This window comes from Tamandua tetradactyla, chromosome 1 (genome assembly GCF_023851605.1).
Source record: "Tamandua tetradactyla isolate mTamTet1 chromosome 1, mTamTet1.pri, whole genome shotgun sequence".
In the NCBI taxonomy this organism is placed as follows: Eukaryota; Metazoa; Chordata; class Mammalia; order Pilosa; family Myrmecophagidae; genus Tamandua; species Tamandua tetradactyla.
Window position 1 is genome coordinate 80,650,251 of NC_135327.1, and position 23,196 is coordinate 80,673,446.

Below are 23,196 nucleotides of genomic sequence, written 5' to 3' on the forward strand. Positions count from 1 at the left end.
TAGAGCTACAAGACTGGCACCGAGGAAAGGTAAAGTAGGAATATAGAACCTCTCTCTCAGGACACCTGGAGAGGATATTCATGTGGAAGTATGACATCCACAGTGCATTTCTTGTCTGTCTTTGCACTTTTTGTTGTCCATGCTAGAGGGAGAACTGCTCCCTGGAACCCAGAGAAGTAGTATTGCAAAGTGAGACGGATGGGAACTGAGAAAAAGCACCCATGAATTCTGGAAATTTTGACAGCCATGGAGAAAAAGATTGGACATATTGAAACATGTACTTTCGGTTGCAAAAAGAAGATGAAAAAGCAAAATAGAATAAGAAAGATTTCATTGTATGTGGCAGAAGGTGGCCTAGCTCAATTTTCAGAAGTAACATACATCAGAGATTTATTTAATGCCAGGCATTGTGCTGAGTCTTCCACAAGAATTACCTCACTTAACAGTAACAGGCCTGTGATGTATCTACCATATTTTATGATTCTGTACAAGAGTCTCAGCAAGATTAAGAAACTTTGGAAAAATTACCAAGGTAGTGAGTGGCAGGACTGGAATTTTTTCTATTCTTTTTTTGCATGGGCAGGCACCAGGAATTGAACCCAAATCTCTGGCATGGTAGTTGAGAATTCTGCCACTGAGCTACCGTCACACCACCCACAGGGCTAAGATTTAAACCCGAGCCATTTGACTCCAAAGTTTGTGTCCTAACCACTTCAACCTTATAAAGTTGCTTTCAAAAACAATTCTGACTGGCTGATTACACATGATCACAATGAAAAAGAAATGTGAGAAGTATTTGTAGTTTTTCGAGAATATGGACTCAGGTATCAGATTGGAACAAAATTTTCAACAGCCTGGTTAATTGATTTCCTGATTTGGATATTAGAGAAGATCTTGATTATCTAACAGGTTATAATGAAATCTAAATGAAATAATGAACAGAATGGCACAGACAACATCTCCTTAAAATATTGATATTATATAAAAAACTTGGTTTTCTTACCATGGAATTCTCTCAAATAAAGAAAAATGTGTAAAATATCTGCTTCAATTTTCCTGAAAATTAGTGTTAGATCCATGGAATCAGTAGTAAATAATTGATCAGGCTTGAAAAAAATAGCTTTTTTCCATAGATACTTATGCACATGATCTAATATTTCATTCACATAAGGATGTGTTCTGCTGACTATCCTTGCTTTGCATTATGGAATTAAATATTTCATGGTGCCCTGTAAAGAGCAGCATAACTTTTCAAGTTCTATTTTCCCTAAATATGCCAAAAATAATTGATGCATAAAAATTCTTGTAAATGATAAAATTTTTGAAAATGTTTTGTTATTCTTGTTACCCCCAAGAAACCACTGCTGTTGAATATGAATTCAGATATTAGGAAGTTTTGTTCTAATAATGAAAAGTTTGTTATTTCATAGAGCAATTCATTTTGGTTTGGAACTGGTGATTGCTTGTTTTCATTACCTCTTCCTAAATGCTATCTACATGGAAGAACTATGTCATACTAAAGCTGTAATATTTGAATAGACCTAGCCAGGCTGGCTTCTTCTGTTAAAATTTCTTCCACAATTTTGGCAACCACTCTCTGGCATCCAGCATGCTCAGGCTACATCCAAGCTTCCCAGAACAACTTCATCCTTCACTCCTTCCACCCAAAACATAATCGAAGCTCCTAAGATTTCCACACCTAACCTTCAACCAAAAATTATCTATGCCGATGCTTTCTTTATTTTGGATTTTTTATCGATTAAATGCATGCTCATATATATAATATGATAATCTGAACTAATCTAATATACTAATCTGAGTAAATATGATATGGATTACCTTTTTCAGTGTTTTTTTTTTCTTTCATTTGACCAGAATTCCCTTATTATAGTAATGGTGCATTCAAATCCTTCCACAACGCTCAAATCACACCAAATGCCTTATTTATCCAAGAGCAAGACCATTTCATTAGCTTGCTCCTCAAACCCCACGCTGTCATTGGCCTTATTTGTAATCTATTATTCATTTCCATTTGGCAGCAATGACCTCTGCAAATCCAGGGCAGCCTGATCATATCAGAACAGTGCCCATGGCTTCGATATATAGATTTAACAAGTCTCTTTCTTTTCTTTTCCCCTAGAAAATTATCAGGATGCTTTTAGTTAATTCTTGAATGAATTTTGTTTGACTATATGACATCTACTAAAATGAATGAACAAGAAATGGGATTGGAGTTGTGACCCAGTAATTCCGTAAGGATCTATGTAAGACTAAAACTAGAAATACTATTAATAATAGTTAAGAAGAGAAGCTCTGGGCACATGTAAGAGGTTTTAAAAATAGACATTTGATGAGTGGAATGATGACTTCAGGGTCTTCCTTTAGGCTCTAAGAACCTAGGCTCCACCATCTGTGGGCAGTTGCAAGTACAGTTACTACCCCTGATTGTACTTTGCTTTCCAGCAGCTGGGAGAGAGATGTCAGAAGTCTCTCTGGGATGTATGATTCTACTTTGGTTTAGTGCACCATACAGGAGTGGGTCTTAGAAGTGATTTCATTTGCTGTTCGGAAGGATTTGTTAAGTCTGAGACTAGGAATGCTCATTTTAAATCTCTATACTATCCACATAATTAGGATTCCAGGCTGCACTGGGAGTTGATGCAACTTACTTTTCTTTTCATCTCTTCCTGTCCTTGGGTAGCACTTATAGCTAACCCTGTTGAGCCAGAATCCTTGCAACTTATTGGCCACTCTCTCCCTGCCTCTGTTCCTCCCCATCCCTGCTTCAAAACCTGAATGCAGGATGGGATCTGGAATGCTCAGCCAATGTAAATGCAGAATATCTGCCTAAGCTCAACTTTGACAGGATGATCACTTCCTGCAGGATGGAACAGATGAGGTGGGATGGGGAATCTGGCATCAGATAAAGACCCTCAACTGTGGTGGGGCACTGCACCCCAAGGCGAGTCATCAGATTCTGCTCTTTGTGGGAAGGGGAATGAATGGCTCTTTTAGAGGAGGGTTGAGAATGCTGAGTTTTAGAACGTACATTCAACATTATAATTGCCAACCACAGCATTTACTTTAGGCAACAATTTTATATAACATGAAAGGAGAACATCAGATATTTATGTTATGGAAATGGAACATGGATTTAATCAGTTAAATAAACATGGTTCTAAATTCACTCATTTGGGCAGCTTCCTGGTGAGGGGACTGACTCACCTACTCTTGCCGGAGTGAGCAACGTTTCCAATGGTTATGAAGATTTCAAGCCCTGGGAGAGTGCCTGTCTGTGTTAGGCAATTAGTAAATACCTACTTAAAAAGTTTTGAATGGTGGGGAAGCAGTCTGGCAACCCCACCTGTTAATGTGGCAATCCTACATTAACAATATAGCTGGTGTTTTGACTGTGTTTTCCACACTCTGCAATCATAAGAATCACACCGGACAGGATATAATCACACAGGTTCCAGAAGTCTATTACAGACGTACTGAATCAGAGTCTCCAGGGAGGGCCCTGGGAATATGTATGTTTGACTAATGCCGCAGATATGTCTCACAAAAAAAGAGAATTTCCTTTATGATTGTTAATAAAACACCATAATCTATAGCTGGGCTATTTTTTTTAATTAATCAAAAGATCCAGTTTCTTTAACACTGTAGGAAAACTCTTTATTCCTTTATTTAACATGTTTATTGAGCTCCCACTATGTGTTAGAAAAACAAGAAAAAAAAAAGGATTTCTGCCACTAAAAACTTGCATTCTAGTGAAGAGACTGGCATATACGACAAAAAAAAGCAGCCTCCTCTTATACACAAAAATTAAGAAAAAATGTCGTCTCCTTTGGTCAGAGGGAAGAGAATGAGGCTGAGGTTGTACAGAGGGCAGCACAAATGATTGTGCCTGCATAATTGAGTGAGGCTTCAATGAAGAGGAAGAAGAGTTGGGAGTTTTCCAGTGGAGATGGTGCTGGATGGAAAGCAAATGTGCAAAGAAACCACTGTGTATAAAGGCCTGCCCTGGCATCACTGAGCAATGGTTCCATGTAATAATGTAAGGAACATTTTAGGGACAGACAGATTATGAACAGCCTCTTAGTCGGGAAATTTGGATTCCATCTTGTAAGCAATAGGGTCAATTGGATTTCACTGTATCGATAAGCAAGGGAGTTAAGTGATTTTTTTTTTTTTGAGAGAGTAATATTGGTGACAGAGGAGAGAATGTGCAGGGTACTAGTAGCAAGGAAAGCCATCAGGAAAATGTGCTTGGCAGCGGGCAGAGGGCCCTGTAGGACCTGTGCCCCATCAGCTTCCTGCTTCTAGATGATCATTTCTTCTAGGTGGGATCCTTGGACCCAACTCAAATGCTGCAAAGCTCCTGTTTACAGGGTTTATAGAAGTACTTCTTTACTCAGGTTCCCAGTGGGGGTGAGGAAATGGATCTTCACAAAAATCCAAAACAAAGTGCTTGGTACTTTTGGTCCAGGTGAGAATAAAAATAAAACAAACGAAGGCAGTACAATTTGAGACACCAAACAATACCTTCAATGTCCCGTTGTTTTAGGTGGCCAGTCCAACTTCTTTCTGCTTAATCTATTGGGAAAAATTATACAAGCATTCCTATATGCAATTTATTTCCAGTGTGCAGATGCAGCCTGGTTAAATCACATGCACTGTGGATATACTGTAAAAATTACCATGTATGTTATTTTTCATGAGATTCTTTCCAATTTTTCGTTCATTTAATGGTGGTGTTAGTCTATGACAGTAGCAGTGCCAACCTTGATGCTGGTAACAGGACAGCCTTGCGAGCAGATTCCCCCCTCCCACAAGTGTGACCCTCATCCTACTTTAATACAAACTGAAAATGATTAATTTAAACAAGCAGAGATATGCAGGGATAACTTGTCTCTTAAATAAGCAAACATCTTCAAAATACATGGAATTCCTCAGTCAAGGACAGAAGCCACGTCATAACACGCATACACATTTTCTTTCCCAGTAAGAAAGCATGGCCCAGCTCTTATTTATAGTCTATAAATTATATTTCAAAAAATTCTCCTTACCTTGTTATCACAACTATTACATGTGCATCTCTCACACACTGTTCCTAGAGCAAGATACCAAGAGAGGTACATTACTATAATTTAATATGAGGAAAAGCACCTTTGAAAATATAAAATACGCAGAGATTTTAAACTGCTTTTGTGATTTACATACTCCATTATGTTGTTCTTCAGTTACAGAGTGCCCCTGGCCTCCTCCAACGTTTGGGCCTATAAGAATAGATGCATATCTAAACACAAATAGCTACACGGGTTTTGTATATGATTGCTGTAGCTATACATTACGCATCATTAATCCATCTCTATCTCTCTCCATATATACCCTATGCGTTCTTATGTAGGGTTTGCCCTGCCTCGGTAGACTAGTGCAGAATGACCGACATTCTGTATCTGTGATTTAACAAAAGATCTCTGTTGCCGAACAAGAAGACCCCTTAGATTCTCCTGGGGAAGCACCTGGGGCATCTCCAAGGCTGATATTTGACCCTCACTGCTAGGAAGTGAAAAACAGCCCACTCCCCCATGTCCCTGCCTCCTTCCCCCATGCCCCGATAAATGAGTTTAGTGGAGGAATGGAAAGGGCTGCAGATGTGTTTGTGCCTACCCATCAAAGCTCCCAGACTAAATAAGCCAGGCTGACCTGGGAGAGGCTCCAGCTACCCCCAGCAGATTCTCTTTTTATCTGATCAGTGGCTCAATTCTCAGCAATGACCTCTGCTAACAGTGATGCTCGGTACTACTCTATGCAAACTGGACACCTGCCGCCTGACAAAGTATAGACTCAACAGAGTCCTCGGGTGTGACCTTGGCCAACCCGGTTCCAAGAGTCACTGTCTCTCTGAAGAACAGGAATACCATCAGATGCCGAGTGGAAAACAATGCAGCTGCACAGAAAGTATGAATTAGAAGTCTTCACAAATGTGCGTGCACATATGCTCACACTCATGCAATCACACACGCACAGGCACACACATGCATACATGCACACACACATATGCACACACACACACATCCCAAACCCTGAAACACTAAAGGATTTGATTTATAGCCTCAACAATAGAGCATCTGAGTTGCCTGTTCTTAATTAAATCCATTTTAGTATTTTTAAAAGTTGATAACATCCACTGCTTGTGAGCAAGGGTGAAGAGAATTAGTTTTTGATTGCACAAATGGTAAGAAAGTAATTTGGGGCATCTTATTTGAATAGCAGTTTGGCAATACTTGCTAAAATTTGAAATGTGTTCATGTATTGACTCAATATTTCAGAAATCTACCCTTTAGAATCCTTGTATTTGTACCCAAAGATATGTGTTTAAATATGTCTTTTGCAATTTTGTATGAAGTGGCAAAAAAAAAAAAAAGGCGCAAGCAAATGTCCATTAAAAGGTCCCCTTTAAAATAGAGTATGACATACTATTTAGCACTTTGCATTATCCATGGACATAGAAAATTGCCAAGATACACTCTAAAATTTAAAAAATATCACTCATAGATACATTTGTATAATCTGATTTCATTATATGATAAATAGCAAACAAACAAACAAAAGACGTGTTTATGAAATCACACTCATAAGCCCACACATACCCACTAACTGGAAGGATGCACTGAGCCCGTTTTAAAAGGTTTTCTATCTATGGCAAGTGGAGTAAAGTTAGGAGATGTGAAGGAAACTTTCAGTTTTTATTCAATTTATTTCTGTACGGTTTGTATTTTATAATTAGCTATGTTCATAGACTGATATCACAATGAAAAAATAAAGCACCATCTGCCCCAGTCTAATGAATTTTAAGATTAGTGGGGACATAGGCATTCAAAGAAACAGGCACATGGAAAAGGAAGGCCCACTAACATCCACGTCTCCACAGAAAGGCAGTAGTTTTGATGTGCCCTGTGGACACCATAGCCTATTAATGCATTTCTTCACATGATTTGTTTCTCTTCTTTTTCCTTTTTGGTATTTATAAATAGATTGCAAACATTTAGACAATGAGAAATGCCACATCTCTTTGATCCCCAACATGCTGAAAGTCAGAAGAATCCAAGGGGAAGGTTATATTTGGACACATCTTGAAGAATGAGGAGTGTGTCAGTGAGGAAAGAGAAATTTACACTACCTGCAGAGGGAATGGCATGTGTGTGAATAGAAATATTAAGACATGTCATCCCCGCCCCCCCCCCCCCCACCTTTTATGGATGAGACTGGAAGAGGTGACATAGAGAATAAGGTGAAGCCCTAAGGGCAGAGTCATAACTTGCACTTGAGCCCAGCAAAAGGCCAAAAGTTCTTCCAATGGGGCGCGTTACCAGACAAGTTACATTTTTGTGTGATTTGAATATAGCGGTGAGATAAAGGTAGATGATGAAAGTTTGGTTAGAGAAAGAGGGTGAAAGACTTTCCTGTGATTCTAGCTCTGAGGGGTCAGATGTTTTTCCATTGTATAGGGAGCAGCACTGGCAGTTTTTAACTTACAAGTGAAAAGAGAAAATCTGAGTTATATTTAAGACACATCTGCCAAACTCTGCATTTATTCACAAAACAGTGTATATCTCTGTCCAGGGCCCTGCATGGAGACTGCAAGAATAAGCCAGGCTTCAGGCCCCAAGAGTCTAATTAGTCTTCCTTGTGCTCTGAGATTTAATTTTGAATACCTTACTTAGAACAATATTCTTATGTAATACCTAGTTGTGGTCAATCATGTTCTATGCTTTGTTTGGTTCAGTTTTCCTTAGATCCCAATTTTCTGCTTGTCACCAGTTTTATCAAGTTTTTCTTCCACCCTGGAGTCCTTTGAAAAACTCCCCCCACACCCCCACCCCCCTTGGGTGGACTGAACTGTTAGTAAGCTTAGGAAGCACATCCATTTCAGCACCAAACTTCAGGACACTTTTTTATAAATAACGTAAAGCCAGTATTACGCTGGGAAAATGTTTAAGAAGTACATCTCCAAGGGGAAAAAAAGCAAAGGCAAATGTCCAGATTTTGTATCATTTGCCCATTTCTATGGTGTAAATATTCCCATCACTGTCAAGTCTAAGTTACCAATTTGATGCCATTGAATGCCCAGCTGGCAAGAAAAGCATATATTCAGTTCTCAGTTCCAGACACGACTGGGAGTAAACCTTCATTACTAGGGTTAAACTAATAGTTTCTGCAGGTAAAGTCTTACTTTAACCTCATTCAGTTATTCATTTCTCAGATATTTGTTGAGAAGTTCTATATATCACATACTTTTCTTAGCACTAAAAATTTAGCAGTGAAGGGGTGCAAGTGTAGTTCAGTGGTAGAATTCTCGCCTGCAATGCAGGAGACCCAGGTTCGATTCCCAGTCCGTGCACTTCCCCAAAAAACAAACAAGCAATACAAACAAAAATTCAACAAATGATGCTGCAATAATGGGATACTCACATGGAAAAATAATGAAATGTGACCCCACCATACAATATACGAAAAAAGAATTAGCAGTGAAACAAAGTTCTTGTCCTTATGTAAATTACCTTCTACTAGAGGGAAACAGTTAAAAATGAATACAAAATTAGATCATACGTCATTTGGTGTAAGTGCCATAGAGAAAAATAAAGACTGGTAAGAGGGCTAGAGAATCTGGTGAGGGAAGGACAGGGGAGAAGTTTCTGGTTTTTGCAGGAGTTTGCCAAAGTCTATACGAAGAAGTAATGGAGAATAAAAAAAAAGTAAGCCAAACAGACATCTTGGACAAGTACTTTGCAGGCTGTAGAAACAGCATGTCCAAAGGTCCTGAGGCAGGAATATGCCTCAGGAGGAACAGCAAGGAGGTCAGCGGAGCTAATGTCAAATGATTTCCAAACCTTCCAATTTGGAAATCCATTGACATTTCCTCTACAAATTTGCTCTTCCTTTCTTTGGCCCTTTTCAATGACATAAAAAAAGATGTTTCTGCTTAAAAGAACAGTTGAGATTATTACTTTTCATTTTGCTGAGAGGAAATGAAGTAGAGAGAGATTAAATCAAAGGCCTAATTACAGATGCAAAATTATGATTGGACTCTGTTTTATATATACACTGTAACTAAACCCATGCCAGGCAAGTTCCTGCCTGACCTCTCACAGGGTCCAGGAACCACATGTTGACGGCCTCAAGTATTTACCTCAACATCTGTAGTTCTTCAGAAAAGAAAATGTTCTTCTGCATCCATTGGAAGACTGTCTTTAAGTTGTGTGGTGTGGTTTTCATTAAAAGGCCATTTATTTTGCAGTGAAATTATAATATCACTGTATTTATGTTTTAATTCACCCCAAAATATTTGTTGAACAAAAGCTATGTTCTAAAAATGTGCAAGGATATGGCAATATAAAGCACATCTGCCTCTTACCCTAAATGTGATTAAAATTTAGTAGAACAAGCAAACATGCAACAAATACTCAGATGAATAATTATAGAATTCTTATTATGATGAAAAGTACTATAAAGAGATCATGAGTATTAAAATAGAATAGTAATTGATGCATGAGAAATGAATAAATATTGGACAAAAGAGGATTTTAATAAAAAATATGCTCTAGGACATATAATATAATTAATTGAGTTAGAGTTCAGGGGTGACCTGCTGGGGCTGAATTTGAATGTTCTGATTTTCCTTAGGGAAGAGAGTTGCCAGTTTTTTTGAAAAGTGGGAACAAGAATTCACCTGGGGAGAATGACAGTCTCAGAATTTGAATAAAAGAAAAAGAGAAAATTAGAGCTGCAACCTACTTGGAAGAGGGAGAGCAGCTAGAAGCTGCATTGGCAAGCACTTCCTATAAGGTGGAGAAAGGTGTCAATTGCTCTTATCAGAGAATGTGGGGCTACTGAGGGAAGGGCAAATTCCCCAGATCCCTGACCCTTACCTGGGAATCTCCGAGGGTAGCTCTCCTTTCCTCTGAAATCCTGCTGATGACCTCCCTTCACATCATAACCGCAGGGGTGGAGCCATGTACTTCTTGAGAATAAAAAAATCACCCCTCACAGGAGGGGACCCTGGAGGTGGCAGCCTCCTGAATTAGTCCTGACCTGGCACTTCTGGGTACTTCTGGGGAAGGTTTGCATCTGAGAAGAGTCTATGGAATAGAAATTAAAAGCTCCATCATGGTTTGGGCTCAGCCTGAAGAGTGAGTGGAGGCTCAGCGGTTTGTGAGCATGCTGCTTTGGCTTGGTAATTTTTCCCCTAGAGAACTGCTGAGAAAGGGTCTGTCCTGCCATCAGCGTAAAAACACTGAATCACAGGACCCCCTTCAGGATGTCAGGTACTCCCTTACCTGTACCCAGCTCAGTGCTGCCACCCCTTACCTGGGTGCCTCATGACTGTTAAGTCTGCAGATTGCAATTGTCAAGGTACCTGAACTGTCTTTTGCCCCAGGAAGAGCAAGATTGTGGGGTGGCCACCTGAGGCCAGAGTTACCATGGGGAATCGGAGAGCTCGCCCCAAGTTCTGCCCTTTTGGCCGGATCCCCTCCCAGTAGAGGAGATCCAGCAACCATGGAGTTCCCACTCCCAGGAGGGAGCAATAGACCCTCCCTAAGGGGAAAGATGGCTGAGAGTGAACTGCTAATATGGACCTGTAGCAGAGTGAGGTGTGAGGTGATTAGGAGTTGGCAAGCTTGGATTGATGGGATGATGAATTGCCCCTTCATGACACCAGAGATTAACCTGATTAAAAGAAATCAGAATCATCAAGTCTGTCTCAAACTCTTGGGAGAGCTGATGGGTCTTTTTAAGAGCTAACCTTGTAGCCATGCAAGATGAAATTAAAATGAGAGAGAGAGGTAGGGGTGGGAAGAAAGAGAGAGAAAGAGAAAGAAAGGAAGGAAGGAAGGGAGGGAGGAGGGAGGGGGAGAGAGAAAGGAAGGAAGGAAGGAAGAAAAAAAGAAAGAAAGAGAGAAAGGGAGCAGGATGATTACATACATCCAATCTGAGACTCTTGTAATCGGAAGTGTGGGATGTAGAAAGGCTTGCTTGCCAAGAAGGAAACATTTCTGAAATGATACAGAGAGAAAAAACCAAAGGCCCCCAATTAACAGTGATGTGGGACACTGGGAGGCCACACACACAGAAGGCGGGCTCTCTGGACAATATTAAAGGAAGTGGGGAATTGGAAAGTATCAGAAAATAGATAGAGGCAGGAATGTGGGGAGGAAATCTGAGAAAGGACATTTCCAATAGTCTTAGAGTATCTGGGCCAGATGGGATAGCACGACTTCTATAACAGCCGCTTGAGACAAAGCACATGTCTACACCACAACAAACATTTTGCTAGGGAATAAACCAGGGTACCTGTCAGGGAAAGCAGTGTTAGTGTAACCTGTGATCTTTCATTGGGTATGCAGGATGTTCTCACATCAACCATCAATCCAGCTGGAGCAGCAGGGCCTTCAGGGACAGTAGACCATTTCAGAGATGCTGCCCCCCTCTGTGGGTGTGTCTAAACAAGGGTGACCAGTCATCCTGGTTTGCTCGGGACAAAAGAAGGTTCCCAGTGCTCAAGCCAGGAAAATCCCAGGCAAACCAGGGATGTTGGTCATCCTATTTTAAACTTACTGGTTTGGGGCAGTACCAGTATTAATATGTGTTTGTTTCCCCCACACTTGCTTAGCCAAGATCTCAGCCAAGCAGATGGCGTCTGTTCCCCAGGCCAGAGACATGAACTTGGCCTTGGCCTCACTGCAGACAGAGGCTGAGGGAGATGTTTTTATACCAAGGACTGGTTGTAACCAATTAAGGGCCAAAGTCACAAAGTGAGGTTTGGGGAGGGAAAAATTTTTTTGTCTTTCTTTCTATCCAGAGAGAACCATTTGGCCTTTCTCAGCCTAGAGCTTTGCGAGCCTTGGGAGACAACAGCACAGACCATCTTTTTAATCCTCCAAGGGCCAGGCAGCAGGGATGATGGCCAGGAGCTGCCCACGGTGGCTTCAAAGACCCTGGAAATTGCTAATGGGGCCAGGCAGAATACACCAAGTTCTGCTGGTAAGTACATCTGAGATGCCCCTGCGACTCCTAGAGAACTGGGGAAGGGGAGAGGAAACAGTGGGGAGGTTGAGATGAACTACAAAGAGGGCCAGGATTCTGTGAGAGTTTATATTATGGTTAACGTGGTGCCCTCAATAACTGTAAAGAGGTCTATGGAAACCTGGATTGCACATGGGTATGGGAGACCAAAATGGTAAGGTTAGTGAGAAGAGTAGCACAAATTCCTACATGTCAGATATTAAACTAAGGGTAGGTGAGCACAATCTAATTTGGACCTCATTGTATCTTTTTGAGTTAAGTATTATTAGTAAACATCCTCATTTTAAAATAGGGCACAGAGAGGTTGAGTGACTTGCCCAAGGTCACACAGGCCTTCTTCGTTCTCTCTCAGTGTTCACGAAAGGGCTATGTTGCAAAGAGGTGAAGCTGTCCACCCAGGGGATGGAGGCAAGACTTGTTGAAGAAGAGCCCAAGATTCAGGTAGGCTTGTTGTGACTATCAAGAAGGTAAACTAGAATAGGGCCTGGCACACAGAAAGTGATAAATTAATGTTGGTTCTTGCCTAGTTGTTGTTTTTATTATATGTATCACCAGAAGCCTCTCAAGGAGAAGCTGGGGTTTGAAGACTTGGTCTGACTCCATAGTCTGATTTCTTGTATAAATGCTGATTCTGACAGCCGGTGCCTCTACCGTCTTGATCGCTGGGTGCCCCAGCACAGCGTGGTAAACTAGCACAGCTATTTGATTGATGGTTGGTATTTTTTTGTCCTACCTTTTTCTCTGGGAACTTTCTAAATTCTCAGAGTCTTAATTGGTTAAATGGTAGGTTGCAGGAATATTTAGTTACTGGGTGGTTTTGTTGTTTCTGTTGTTCAATGTCTTAGGGGAGCTTTCTGTTTTTGTAGCTTCCTGTTACCATTTCACCGATTACTTCGAATAGAAGTATTTCAGAGTTTACTTCCCAATTTTCATCATATTAGAAGGGATTTCTAGAAATAACCCTTGTTGAACATCTCTACAGAGAAATCTTGATCTTTTCTATTTTCTAAGATGCACACATACACTACCTATATAGTTAAGTGCAAGGATTTTATTCAGATTTATGACTCATGGAGCAGGAGTGAGACCAGAGAAGTAAGGAACGGGAAAGAGTGAGAGCCAATTCAAAGTTAAGCTTCTAGTAGGCCACTGCTAAGGATGCCTACTTGTTCAATCTTTTGAGATCAATTAAGGAACTGGGTGATTCTCTGTCCAGGAAAGAAAGGTGGAAGCATTTATCCATCAACCACTCTCATTTATTGATCAAAGGTTTGTTTCACAGGCCATTAAATCCCTCACAGTTCTGAGATGCACATGTATGAGTTTTGAATCAGTTCCCAAGGTGTACTCCACCAAGATGTCAACAGTAAATCTCTGGGGCAGCAAGCCTAAGAAGTACAAAAATAGGGCTAAAGTGAAACAGGTCAGGTCAGGTTGCAATTCTGTGAACCTGTAAAGAATCCACATAGAACTGACTGGCCCGGAAGTTAAAAAAATGAACAGTTAAACCAATAGAACAAAACGACATAAGAGATGTCCAATAAAGTCCATGTTTTACACTACTCAGAATTTCTCAGGCCATTCCAGAGCCTCTTTCGGGGATGTAGCTAGGTGTAATCTCTTGAAGACTTAATGTATTACGATTATTGAAATAAGCTACAATACCCATTGCTACAGTTGGTCCCAGGAGGCACGAATGATATTCAAAATCTTGCTTCTCTTTCTCTTCTAGACTTGACTCATCCTCTGTCAGTACTTCATATTTCCTATTATTTGACATATAATCTACTTAAATATAAAGAGGCTGCTTTTTTGGCATTCTGATTTATCTGCAAGAAAGGAATCTTCAGTTCTGTAGCATTTGACACAACACCATATGCCTTTTCCAGAATTTCCTAGCATTGAACTGCTGTTCAGTTGTTGTCTTTCCCACGAGCTAAGTGCTAATCTTGAAGTAATAGATTTTCTAAAAATGCTGCTTCTTTCATCTCTTATAGAAACAGTGTCGTTTTGCAATAATTTCCTTGTGTGCATCTGAGATGAAAATGCTAGAATGTAATTTTTATTTTCTGGGCCAACTGGTTACCAGAATATCTAGTAGCTGTCTCTCCAATTCCTGCCCTCTTGTGAAAAAGTCCCAAGGTGGCTGATTGTAAGAAAAAAAAAGGAATTTTGTTCATCAGCATTTCAAAGACATTTCTGGGATATTTAGTGTTATAATATAATTTATATTTTTCCGAACTATATGCATTAGTTTGGTTATTACTGATTGGATATTATGAGATTTTAAAAATATTTTTCTTTAACCTATACATAATATATTTTAGAAACATTTTAATTAATCAAACTCATCTTTCATTTTCTTCTTTTCTTTGGATGAGGTCTTAATTTACAGTTTTTAGAATGCCCAGACTGAAAATGCATATTTAAGTTCATGTAAAAACATTTTTTTATTCCATACAATCTTTCGATTTCGGCTATTTTTCTTATAAATTCTAATGATGTCAATAAATGGTCCTGTTAATGAATGATGTGCTATGAAAAATTGTCCATTTCATTTTTTATGTTCCTTGATTTTTCAAATTGAAATTTTTAAGGCCTTAGCCGCTCAGTAAATAAACTCAAATAAAATTGAGTCTAATTAGGGGTATCAACGTATATGAAGGTGGAAACACGATCTTTTCAAGCACGTTTTTATGAAATTTCACTGATCTTGCCACTAAGGTACCAGAATAATCATTGTAAATTTTGGTTAGGTTCATGTTCCTCTTACCAGTTCCTGAGTTAAGGGCTAGGAACTTAGAATTTAGCTGAGGGAAACTGAAATACGTGATGGAATGAAATAAATACCACTGACAATAGACAAAACCCTGCTCACTGACCCAGAAAAGTAATGTGAAGCCTTATCTCTGCCAGTGTGACATTGTCTGCATGGGTGTGAAAGTCCAAATTTTCATTTTTAATCTAATTTAGAAGAAATTCCTATAAAAGCTCATCCTAGACAAGTGCTACTTTTGAAGTCTTTTGATGTAACAGATGCAGAACTCCTCTGTAACACCACTTCCACCCTGTACTACACACACACACACACACACACACACACACACACACACATTCATGTAGATGAATTCATAAAGATACTAGAAACTAGAAGGAAACAAAGAGAAGGAGGGTCAACAGACACAGCTTGGAAAAAAGATTAGAACTCCAAGAACTTGAGATATTAGAATAATCTAAAAGAGACCATAATTTAAATTGATTTAAGAAATATGAGGAAAAATATGACTTTATAAGACAGAAAAAGGCGATCTTAGAAGACAATAGTATACAGAATTTCTAGAATTAAAAAAATGAAATAAGGTAAACAAAAATTCTAGTCACTGAAATGAAGAACTTAGCCGGACAGGTTAAATAACAGATTAAATATAGTCAGAGAGAGAAGGATCTGAGTAAATAGGGACTAATGGCAGAGGGTTAAAACATTCCATTCTATGTATTTTTCCAGGGTAACTTAAATGCTTTATTCCCTACAATAATTACACAATACTAAGAAAGCTAATCCCATTCATGTTCACTTTTGTTTCTACTTTATTTTAAAGATGAAAAGTATTCCTGGGCCACATTTCTATCAATTTTTCTATCGTGATTGAGGCTGATTTATTCTGATTGGTAAGTTGCTTTCCTAGACAACAACTTTCCATTCTTCCTTCTTTAAGTGTGCATGTGACACAAGCTTTAAAAGCAACACTAACACTCCTTAGTTAGCCAAATCACTTATTTCTCTCCCACTAACATGAAGTTACAATAAGAAAGCAATGACCCTCAAAATTCATTGGCATCTGGCTAACCAAAATAACCGAACATCTAACACAATGCAAAAAGTGCTATAAATGATGGCTTATGGCAAACTCTGTCTTCATATATGATCTAAGCTGAAAGGCATGCAGAGATACACAGGGTACGTGCTGGTGATGTGCAAACAGGATCAGGGATGGCTGCACGATGAGTTAGTCCTGGGCTCAACAGTAGCTAGTCAGCAGTGATAAGTCATTCCAAGAGCTGCCAGGAATTTTAAGTAAGGGAAAGAAACTCAGTTTGTCACCAGTGGGAAAGAACAGTTATGGAGGAACTGGCTGTGTACTTGGACCCAAGTACATTCCTTCTCTTTTTCCTTCCTTAACTCACTCAACTCATTTACAATGGATAATTACAAAATATTGACTAAGTAACAGTACAGTTTGGACATATAGATAGTGAAAATCTAAGAAGTGATTTAATGCTAAAAGTTTAGAGAGCAATTGCTTACTGCTCTCCTCCAAAATTTTTAAATATAATGCTATTGCAATTCCAATAAGATATCGCTATAGATATGCACATTGGCTAACTGAATCTAAGTTACACTTGAATAACAATGAAACAAAATAATTTTTGTTGCTAGTTTTTAGAGAGTAATGTGGTGAGTTTTCCCTAGGAAATATTATAGTTGATTTAAGTAACATATATGCATATATATGAGCATAGTATAAATTACAGGAATGATCACCAAACAATGAAAAGGAGAAGAATAGTTTAATAATCATGTGGGAAAATGGGTAAATTTTGGAAGAATAGAAGTTAAGAGTATCTTCTTACATGTCAAGCCAAAATATATTCCAAATAGATTAATCTTAATCCTTAAAAAAGAGGAAAAAAATGGGTTTACATTCATATGTAAACCCAATTTTTGTTCATTCAAAGAGCATTCTGAATCTGATTTCTTGTGGTGAGCAGGAGTTGATAGGGTGCTGGATATCAGAATCAAGAAAAGCTGGGGTATGTGTCAAGTGGGCAAAGATAAAATAATTTGGTAAAGAGACTGAATATGCAATGCCTCAAATTTGATATTTATTTACAACCCATTTGACCCCAAAATTAGATTTTATGGCCTTCAAAGTTTATTTTATAACAAAATAAAATAATTTAAAAATAAAATAAAATAATTTAAAAACAGAGTAGAGGAAAAGAATTATAAGATAATGTAGATGGGGTTGGAAGTGACAACAGTGCAATAAATTCATGCCATGAATTCTGATACGCCTTCTAAAGGCATATTGCAAATGTGATGCTAAGTTTCCTAGAAGCCAACAGAAAAGCTGAACATATTCATCCATAAATTTCAAATCATTATCCTCAAATCTAGAATTTTCATATAGACCAAAAATGACATGCTAGAGGCCATAATCACCACAATTTTTATGGAAAGTACAATTACAAGAGTAACAAAAATTAACAAGTTAGCAATTTTTTCCTAAGAATCAGAATATCCAAACATTGTGCAGTACACACTCTCATAAATGGATGTTAAATTATAAATTGGTATATACATTTTGCAATGTATTTCAGTAGTATATGGCCAGAGCTTTTAAATAAGTTTATATTCTGTTCCAGAATTCCTTTTGTAGGAAACTACCATAAGGAACGTAGAGTCCAAAATCCATAGGGCAGGCTGTGAAGCTAATGATTCCGATGGAGGGTCTGGATGAACTCCACAGGAGAGGCTTGCCAGCCAAAGCAGGAAGAGAGCCTGTCTCTTCTGGCTCCTCCTTAAAAGGCTTCCAGCAATTAGATTAAGCTTCACTCATTAAAGAAGACACTCCTCTTGGCTGATTACAAATGGAATCAGCTGTGGATATAGCTGATGTGATCATGACTCTAATTCTATGGAATGCCTTCATAGAAAAAGACAGGCCAGTATTTGCCCAACCAGGCAAACAGGAACCACCACTTGGCCAAGTTGACACATGAAACTGACAATGACAGTCCACCCCTTGTCAACTTGGCAGCTATACTCATTACCTTAAACCATACCTAATTTCCAAATAGAAAACAATGACACATTTTTTTCTCTCCTAACTTTATCCAGAGTATGTGTCTATTCCAGTTAGAACAAATCGCTGCCCCTTCCATGAAGGGAGTGGTCCAATGCAATCAACCTGCCACCATGTAGCTGGCTGGTCACTTTGGAGAATGGTATCATATCGGGGGCTGAGTGTGGGTCTCTGCTGCTGGCAGATTGGGCACTCAGCAGTGGCTGTAGCCAAGTCAGCCTTGGTGAGTGGAAGTCCATGTTGCTGAGCTCATGCATAACCTCCATCCCTACCACCAGGACCACTTTGTTCATGAGCCCATTGGGCAATGACAGGAGTCACTGGGGAAAAAGGCTGACTGGTATCCATAGAATGGGTCATCTTATCCACTTGATTATTAAATCTTTCCTCTGCTGAAGTCACCCTCTGGTGCACATTCACATGGGACACAAATATCTTCATGTGTTTAGCCCACTCAGAAAGGTCTACCACATACTCCTTCCCCAGACCTCTTTGTCACCAATTTTCCAATTATGGTCTTTCCAAGTCCCTGGCCATACAGCCAAACCATTAGCAACAGCCCATGAGTCAGTATACAAATGCACCTCTGTCCAGTTTTCCTTCCAAGCAAAATGAACAACCAGGTGCACTGCTCGAAGTTCTGCCCACTGAGAGGATTTCCCCTCACCACTGTCCTTCAATGACACCCCAGAAAAGGGTTGTAATGCTGCAGCTGTCCACTTTCGGGTGGTACCTGCATATCGTGCTGAACCATCTGTAAACCAGGCCTCAGTTTTCTCTTCCTCAGTCAATTCACTGTAAGGAACTCCCCAAGAGGCCATAGCTCTAGTCTGGGAAAGAGAAGGTAATGTGGCAGGAGTGGAGACCGTGGGTATTTGGGCCACTTCCTCATGTAACTTACTTGTGCCTTCAGGACTTGCTCTGGCTCTATCTCATATATACCATTTCCATTTTATGATGGAGTGCTGCTGTACATGCCCAACTTTATGGCTTGGTGGATCAGACATCACCCAGCTCATGATAGGCAACTCATAGTAACTTGGTGGCCCAAGGTTAAGTGTTCAGTCTCTACTAAGGCCTAGTAGCAGACCGAAAGCTGTTTCTCCAAAGGAGAGTAGTTATTTGCAGCAGGTGGTAAGGCTTTGCTCCAAAATCTTAAGGGTCTACATTGTGATTCTCCTGTGGGGGCCTGCCAAAGGCTCCAAACTGCATTTCTATTTGCCACTGACACTTCCATCACCATTGGATCGGCTGGATCATATGGTCCTAGTGGCAGAGTAGCTTGTACAGCAGCCTGGACCTGTCACAGAGCCTCCTCTTGTTCAGGTCCCCACTCAAAATTAGCAGCTTTTCTGCTCACTGAATAAATGGGCCAGAGTAGCATACCCAAATGAGGAATATGTTGTTGCCAAAATCCAAAGAGACCAACTAGGCATTGTGCCTCTTTTTTGGTTGTAGGAGGGGCCAGATGCAGCAACTTATCCTTCACCATATGTCATGATCAGGTTCACATGTCAGCTTGGCCAAATGGTGGTATCTGTTTGTCTGTTTGGGCAAGTGCTGGCCTGTTTGTTGCAATGAGGACATTTCATAGAATTAAATCATGATCATGCCAGCTATATCCACAGCTGATTCCATTTGTAATCAGCCAAGGGGAGTGTCTTCTTTAATGAGTGATGCTTAATCTAATTAACTGGAAGCCTTTTAAGGAGGATCCAGAAGAGACAGGCTCTCTTCCTGCTTTGGCTGGCAAGCCTCTCCTGTGGAGTTCATCCAGACCCTCCATCAGAATCTTTGGCTTCACAGCCTGCCCTGTGGATTTTGGATTCTGTGTCTCCATGGTCACGTGAGACACTTTTATAAATTTTATATTTGTGAGTGTTCCCTGTTGACTCTGTTTCTCTAGAGAACCTTAATTAATATACCTTAGAAGGGATATCTTGACATACCCCACACCACTGGACACCTAGAAATTTCACTGAGATGAAGACCCCTGTATTTTCGTTGGATTTATTTCCCATCTTCTGACTCGCAAATGCCTCACCAGTAAGTCTAGAGTAGTTGCTACTTCTTGCTCACTAGGTCTAATCAACATGATATCATCAATATAATGGACCAGTGTGATGTCTTGTGGGAGGGAGAAACGATCAAGTTCCCTGCATACAAGATTATGACATAGGGCTGGAGAGTTGATATATCCCTGAGGTAGGACAGTGAAAGTATATTGCTGACCTTGCCAGCTGAAAGCAAACTGTTTCTGGTGGTCCTTACTAATAGCCATTGAGAAAAAAGCATTTGCCAGATTAATAGCTGTATACCAGGTACCAGGGGATGTTCTGATTTGCTCAAGCAATGATACCACATCTAGAACAGCAGCTGCAATTGGAGTTACCACCTGGTTGAGCTTACAATAATCCACTGTCATCCTCCTAGACCCATCTGTTTTCTGCACAGTCCAAGTAGGAGAGTTGAATGGGGATGTGGTGGGAATCACCACCCTGCATCCTTCAAGTCCTTAAGAGTGGCAGTAATCTCTACAATCCCTTCAGGAATCTGGTATTGCTTCTGATTTACTATTTTGCTTGGTAGGGGCAGTTCTAGTGGCTTCCACTTGACCTTTCCCACCATAATAGCCCTCACTGCATGAGTTAGAGAGCCAATGTGGGGATTCTGCTAGTTGTTCAGTATGTCTATACCAATTATGCATTGTGGAACTGGGGAAATAACTACAGGATGGGTCCGGGGGCCCACTGGACCCACTGTGAGACGGACCTGAGCTAAAACTCCATTGATCACCTGGCCTCCATAAGCCCCCACTCTGACTGGGGGACCAGAGTGATAATTTAGGTCCCCTGGAATTAATGTCACTTCTGAACCACTATCTAATAATCCCCAAAATATCTGATCATTTCCTTTCCCCAGTGCACAGTTACCCTGGTAAAAGGCCATTGGTCTCCTTGGGGAAGGCTTGGAGGAAGATTAACAGTATAGATTTGTGGCAGTATAACAGGGTTCTCCCCCAAAGGGACATGGCTGCCCCTTCATTCAAGGGCTTCTGGGTCTGTAAACTGTCTTAAGTCTGGAAATTGATTAAGGGGCCATGTCTCTGTTTTTGCAATTCAAGTTAGACTTCTGTCCACTTGACCTAGAACTCTTTTGTTTATATAGCTCAAACAAGAATTTAGTAGGCTGCCCATCTATTGCATTTCTAGGTACCCCACAATTTACAATCTCTGTGAGTCAGATTATTTTGACTCCTGCTTTGAGTTTGCTGTCTATTATAATAGCCACATCCACCCTGCCTTTGGTGATTAAGTGCTGCCACCTGACTTCTGCCAACTCAGGATCTAGTCATCCCCATTGTGTTTAAGGATTCCAGCTCAGTGACAGAAGTTCCCAGTAATATCTGACCTACAGAGAAGTGCAACTACAGAACTCTTCAGGGATGATGCGCTAGTCTCACAAATTTATTTCTCAGTGTTCTGGTAAAAGGTGCATACTCCGGACATTCCTGGGGTGTAAGAACAGGCTTTGCATGATAAATCCACTCTAGCATTCCAATCTCTCTAAGCCTCTGGATCCCCTCATCTACATAATACTAGGGCAGTTCTGGCATTTCAACCTCAGGTAATGTCGGCCACCTTTTGATCCCTGTTTCAGCCAATCATCCAAACAAACTGTTAATGCCTTTTCTAACCCCTCAAGCTATGACATTGAATGCAGAATCTCTGCTTAGTGGGCCCATATCAATAAATTCAGCCTGATCCAGCCTTATATTCCTCCCACCATTATCCCACACCCTTAAAATACATTGCCACACATATTCCTGATTTCTGTCTATATAAATTAGAAAACTCACACAGTTCTTTTGGAGTGTAATGTACCTCCTCATGTGTGATACTTTGCACCTCACCTTTAGGGGCCAGTTGAGACTTTAGTCTAGTTATAGGTTTAGAAGAAATGAGCATTGGTGGGGGTGGGTCATGAAAAGAATTAGAAGCATCTTCCAAGCCATTTGCTTCAGGGCATTCATTTGCAATTTCATCTGGTGAAACAGGATTAATCCCTCTATGTCTAATCCCTTCAAGTGGAGTTTGGGTGGCCAACTCCTCAAGGCAGGCTGGAGGTGGGGCAGCTATATCCTCAGGGCAGGCTATTACAGGGTTATCTAGAGAAGACTCAGCATGACCTAGTGTTTCAACCTCGCCACTGACATCATTATCCATCCATATGTTGCCATCCCATTTATCAGGGTCCCATTCCTTTCCAATAAATGCCCTCACTTTAATGGCAGACACCATCCAAAATTGAGATTTCAATTTGTGTTGTAAAGTTGCTACTCTAAGAATAAGATTCTGAGTCTGATTTTCAGAGATCTCAAGTCTACAGCTACAGGAAATAAGATCTTCCTTTGGCACACTCACAGAAACATCTACATGTGTCAGATGGTGCTTAAGCATCTCGTTTGGAGCCTTAAGTTCATCCCTTTCACTCATTAATGTATACAGTGCATCTAACAACAACCAGCCAACATCTCTATACTTCATATTTCCACATAACTCCATAAAGTGTCAAGAAGATTATCCCCCAGAGCCTGTCTTCATGCAAGTGAAGCATTAAAAGAATTGAATGGTAATATTTTGACTATCTCTTTTGCCAACTCACTCCATAGATTGACAATGTCATTCTTATTATGGGAATCAGAGTCCTTAGTGCCTTTGAGTCCAGTCAGAGTAGAAAACCATTCCATAAAAATCCATTTTTAAGATTCTGTTTCTTAAGAACCACTCCTGGTACCAAGTTGTATTAGTTAGGGTTCCCTAGAGAAATAGAATCAACAGGAAATATTCATAAATATAAAATTGATCAAAGTGTCTCATGTAATCATGGGAACACAGAGTCCAAAATCCATAGGGCAGGCTGTGAAGCTAACGATTCCGATGGAGGGTGTGAACGAACTCCACAGGAGAGGCTAGCCGGCCGAAGCAGGAAGAGAGCCTGTCTCTTCAGAATCCTCCTTAAAAGGTTTCCAGTGATTAGACTAAGCATCACTCATTAAAGAAAACACTCCTGTTGGCTGATTATAAATGGAATCAGCTGTGGATGTAGCTGACGTGATCATGACTTAATTCTATGAAATGTCCTCATAGCAAAAGACAGGCCAGCACTTGCCCGACCAGGCAAACAGGTGCCACCACTTGGCCAAGTTGACACATGAACCTAACCATGACACTTAACA

General features: G+C 40.1%; 2 long non-coding RNA genes across 4 annotated transcripts in view; one reads left to right on the top strand and one right to left on the bottom strand.

The window, feature by feature from the left end:
- Nucleotides 1-5,018: 5,018 nt before the first annotated feature.
- LOC143649275 (uncharacterized) overlaps nucleotides 5,019-23,196 on the bottom strand; it is a 53,669-nt gene continuing 35,491 nt past the window's right edge. The window contains exon 4 of the long non-coding RNA XR_013158940.1: nucleotides 5,019-5,113. This is a non-coding gene — a long non-coding RNA (uncharacterized LOC143649275). The remainder of the gene's footprint in view (nucleotides 5,114-23,196) is intronic.
- LOC143649262 (uncharacterized) overlaps nucleotides 11,722-23,196 on the top strand; it is a 43,726-nt gene continuing 32,251 nt past the window's right edge. For all 3 annotated transcript variants that reach the window (XR_013158938.1, XR_013158937.1, XR_013158939.1), the window contains exons 1-2: nucleotides 11,722-12,048; nucleotides 12,443-12,531. This is a non-coding gene — a long non-coding RNA (uncharacterized LOC143649262). The remainder of the gene's footprint in view (nucleotides 12,049-12,442; nucleotides 12,532-23,196) is intronic.